The 4783-nt window shown below is 37.1% G+C and overlaps 1 pseudogene; it reads left to right on the top strand.

Moving 5' to 3' along the window:
- The first annotated feature begins 2584 nt into the window (after positions 1–2584).
- Positions 2585–2703, top strand: LOC111746648 (annotated as a pseudogene).
- The last annotated feature ends 2080 nt before the right edge of the window (positions 2704–4783 follow it).

Below are 4783 nucleotides of genomic sequence, written 5' to 3'. Positions count from 1 at the left end.
GTAGCCTTGTAGTATAGTTTGATATCAGGTAGTGTGATACCTCCAACTTTGTTCTTCTTTCTCAAGATTGCTGTGGCTATTCAAGTTTTTTTTTTATGGCTCCATATAAATTTTAGGATTATTTATTCTAGCTCTCTGAAAAATGCCATTGGTATTTGATAGGGATTGCATTTAATCTATAGATTGCTTTGGGTAGTATGGCCATTTTAATGATGTTGATTATTCCTACCCATGAACACATTATACACTTCCATTTATTTGTATCTTCTTCAATTTCTTTTTCAATGACACAATTTTCTGAGAACAAGTCTTTTCCTTCCTTGGTTAATTTGATTCTCAGGTATTTTATATTTTCAATGCAATTGTAAATGGGATTTCTCTTTCTGAAAGTTCATCCTTGCTGTATAAAAATGCCACTGACTTCTGAATATTTATTTTGTAACCTGTTACTTTACTGAATTCATTGATTAGTTCTAACAGTTTTTTGGTGGAATTTTTAGGATTCTCTATACATAGTATCATGTCATCGGCAAATAGCAAGTTTTACTTCTTTTCCAATTCAGATGCCTTTTATTTCTCTTTCTTGTCTTATTGCTGTGGCTAAAACTTCCAATACAATGTTGAAGAGGAGTGGTGAAAGCGAGCATCCTTATCTTGTTCCTGATCTTAAGGAAAATGCTTTCAGCCTTTCCCCATTGAGTATGACGTTAGCTGTAGGTTTATCATACATGGCCTTTCTTATGTTGAGATATGTTCTCTCTATTCCCACTTGGCTGAGAGTTTTTATCATAAATAGATGCTAGATTTTGTTGAATGCTTTTTCTTCATCTGTTGATACGATCTTTCGATTTGTTAATGTGGTGTTTCACATTAATTGATTTGCAGATATTGTACCAACCTTGCATCTCACGAATAAATCCAGCTTGATCATGGTGTATAATATTTTTAATGTATTGCTGAATTTGGCATGCTAATATTTTGTTGAGGGTTTTTGCATCAATGATCATAAGAGATATCTGCCTATAGTTTTCCTTTTTTGTAATGTCTTTGTCTGGTTTTGGAATAAAGGTAACGGTGGCCTCATAAAAGGAGTTAGGGAGGCTTCCCTCTTGAGTTTTTTAGAATAGTTTGAGAAGAGATGATAATTCTTCTTTGAATATTTGGTAAAATTCGCCTATGAAGCCATCTTGTCCAGGACTTTTGTGTTTTGGGGAGGTTTTTGATTACTGATTCTATTTCATTGGTGGTAATTGGTAGGTTCAGATCTTCTGTTTCTTCTTGACTCAGTCTTGGGAGATTGTATGTTTCTAGGAATGTGTCCATTTCTTCCAGATTGTCCAATTTGTTGGCATATAATTGCTTGTAGAACTTTCTTATGATCTGTTGTATTTCTGTGGAGTCCATGGTTATTTCTCCTCTTTCATTTCTGATTTTATTTATTTGAGTCCTCTCTCTTTTTCCTTTGAGGAGTCTGGCTAAAGGTCTGTCAATTTCATTTATCCTTTCAAAAAAACCATCTCTTGTTTACATTAATCTTTTGTATTGCTTTTCTAGACTCTATTTCATTTATTTCTGCTTTGATATTTATTATTTCTGTCCTTCTATTCACTTTGGGCTTTGTTTGCTGTTCCTTTTCTAGTTCTTTTAATCGTAAGGTTAGATTGTTTATTTGAGCTTTTTCTTGTTTCTTGATGTAGGCTTGTATTGCTATAAATTTCTCTCTTAGGACTGCTTTTGCTGTGTTCCATAAATTTTGAGTCGTGTTTTCATTTTCATTTGTCTCGAGGTACCTTTTGATTCCTTCCTCGATCTCATTAATAACCCATTCATTGTTTAGTAACACGTTATTTAGCTTCCATGTGTTTGTGTATTTTCCAGTTTTTTTTTCTTGTAGTTGATATCTAGTTTCATACCATTCTGATCAGAGAAGATGGTTGATATGATTTCAATCTTCTTAAATTTATTGAGACTTGTTTTGTGTCCTAACTTGTGGTCTATCCTGGAAAATGTACCATGTGCGCTTGAGAAAAATGTATATTTTGCTGCTTTGCGGTAAAATGCTCTGAAAATATCTATTAAATCCATCTTGTCTAGTGTGTCTTTTAGGCCAATTGTTTCCTTGTTGATTCTTTGCCTGGAAGATCTGTCCACTGGTGTCAATGAGATGTTAAAGTCTCCTACTATGGAGTATATTACTGTTGATCTCTCCTTTTATGTCAGTCAATAATTGCTTTTTGTATATAGGTGCTCCTATGTTGAGTGCGTAATATATGTTTATTAGAGTTATGTCTTCTTTATTTATTGATCCCTTTATCATTATATAATGCCCTTTTTTGTCTCTTATTATTGCCTTTGTTTTAAAGTCTATTTTATCTGATAAATGTTGCTACCCTGGCTTTTTTTTTCATTTCCATTTGCTTGAAGTATCTTTTCCCATCCCTTTACTTTCAGTCTGTGTCATTTGATCTGAAGTGGGTCTCTTGTAGACAACATATGCATGGGTCTGATTTTCTTATCTATTCAGTTATCCTATGTCTTTTGATTGGAGCATTTAATCTGTTTACATTTAAAGTAATTACTGATAGGCCATGGCCATGCCACTCTGAACAAGCCTGATCCCATCTGATCTTGGAAGCTAAGCAGGGTTGGGCCTGGTTAGTACTTGGATGGGAGACCACCTAGGAAAACCAGGTGCTGTAGGTGTAAAAAATAAAAAAAATAAAAAATAAAAAAAATAATAAGGGATTGTAAGCTGACAAGGTGCTTGCAATCTATGAGGTCAACCAAGGGTTGCTTTGCCTAAAAAGAAAGAAAGAAAAAAAGAAAAGGAAGGAAGGAAGGTTGGAAGGAAGGAAGGAAGGAAGGAAGGAAAGGAAGGAAAGGAAGGAAGAAAGAAAAAGAAAGAAAGAGAAGAAGGAAGGAAGGAAAGAAGATAGAAAGAAAAAAATTAATTACTGATAGGTTGATAGGTACATAGTTAACTGCCATTTTATTATTCTTATTTGCTATTTTTTTCCCCTTCTCTTTTTACAAAAGTCCCTTTAACATTTCTTGTAATACTAGCTTGTTGGTGATGAATTCCTTAAGGTTTTTCCTGTCTGGGAAGCTCTTTAGCTCACCTTCCATTTTAATCGAAAGCCTTGCTGGGTAGAGTATTCGTGGTTGTAGATTCTTGTTTTTCATAACTTTGAATATTTCTTGCCACTCCCTTCTGGCCTGCAAAGTTTCCATTTAAAAATCAGCAGACATTCTTATGGGGGTACCTTTGTAAGTAACTAGCTACCTTTTTCTTGCTGCTTTTAAGATTCTCTCTTTGTCTTTGACTTTTGGCATTTTAATTATGGTGTGTCTTGGTGTGGGTCTGTTTGAATTTCTCTTGTTTGGGACTCTTTTGTGCTTCCTGGACTTGTATGTCTAATTCATTTGCCAGATTAGGGAAGTTTTCTGTCATTATTTCTTCGAATAGATCCTCAATCCCATGCTCTCTTCTCCTTCAAGTACTCCTATGATCTGGAAATTTTTACGCTTCATGTTGTACCAGAAGTTTCTTAAACTATCCTCATTAAATTTTTTTTTTCTTTTTGTTATTTTGATTGGGTGTATTCTACTACCTTGTCTTCCAATTCACTGATTCAGTCTTCTACTTTGCCCAATCTACTGTTGAATCCTTCTAGTGTATTCTTCATTTCAGTTATTGTATTCTTCATTACTATCTGGTTCTTTTTTATGGTTTCTCATTGTTGAGGTTCTCATTGTGCTCATCCATTCTCCCCTTATAAGTTCATTGAGCATCCTTATAACCATTATTTTGAACTCTGTTTCTGGTAGGTTGCTTGTCCCCATTTCATTTAGCTTATTTTCTGGAGTTTTCTCCTGTTGTTTCATCTGTAGTATGTTTCTTCCCCCCCCCCCCCCCATTTTATTAGCCTCTCTGTGTTCATTTCTATGTGTCAGAAATATTTGTTTCATCTCTCAACCTTGGCAAGATGGCCTAATGTAGAAAGTGCCCTGTGTAGCCCACTGGTGCACTCTCCCTGATCTCTTATGCCAGGGGCTCTGGACTTGATCTTTGTGTGGGTCATGTGTGATCATCTGTTGTCACCAAGACTTTATTGTTAGTAGATCAGTGGATGGGATTGACGCTCAGGCTAATTGTGGGAATTGGCTTCACCCACAGGGTAAGAGTTGCTGTGTGGGGCTGACCCACAGGAGTGGGATTTGCCCTAGCAGGCTTGTGTACTTGTTGCAACCACCCTTGTTTGCATCACTAATGGATCAAGTCAGGAGTTGCTCTGTTGTGGTCTGGTGCCAGTCTCTGGATGTGCTGGTTTTGCAGCCCCTTGGGAGGTGCTCCTCAGTAGGTCAAGGTCAGCCACTACTTTTGATTGCTCAGGGCTACACTGTGGGAACTACAAAGTGATCCGCAGATGGTTGTTGCCTATGCTGGATCTATAGGTAAGTAGAAGAGAAAACGCTGTAGGCAGTAGTCTGGATATCCCCCATCCCTGACCTAGGTCAGTTTAGCAGAGGGACCAGTGCTCCTCCAGGTCTGACATTGCCTGTCAGTTGCCCATAAGTTTCTGAAACTGGAAAAGCCTCTGGGTGATATATGTGTTGGGTAGTGCAGGGATCCCAGGAGGCTCCTGAGTCTATTGAGTATATTTCCCCTGCCACTGCAGTGTCAATTTACATGCCAGCACTGTCTCAGTGGCTCCTTGTACAAGTTTCCAATTACAGCAAGGTCAGCTGCTGCCCATCTTGGACCTGAATGCACCACCCCAGG

The sequence above is a fragment of the Pteropus vampyrus genome, unplaced genomic scaffold, assembly GCF_000151845.1.
Source record: "Pteropus vampyrus isolate Shadow unplaced genomic scaffold, Pvam_2.0 Scaffold196, whole genome shotgun sequence".
NCBI lineage: Eukaryota > Metazoa > Chordata > Mammalia > Chiroptera > Pteropodidae > Pteropus > Pteropus vampyrus.
Note: the sequence above shows the minus strand (reverse complement) of the source record. Positions and strands in the feature narration are given on the sequence as shown.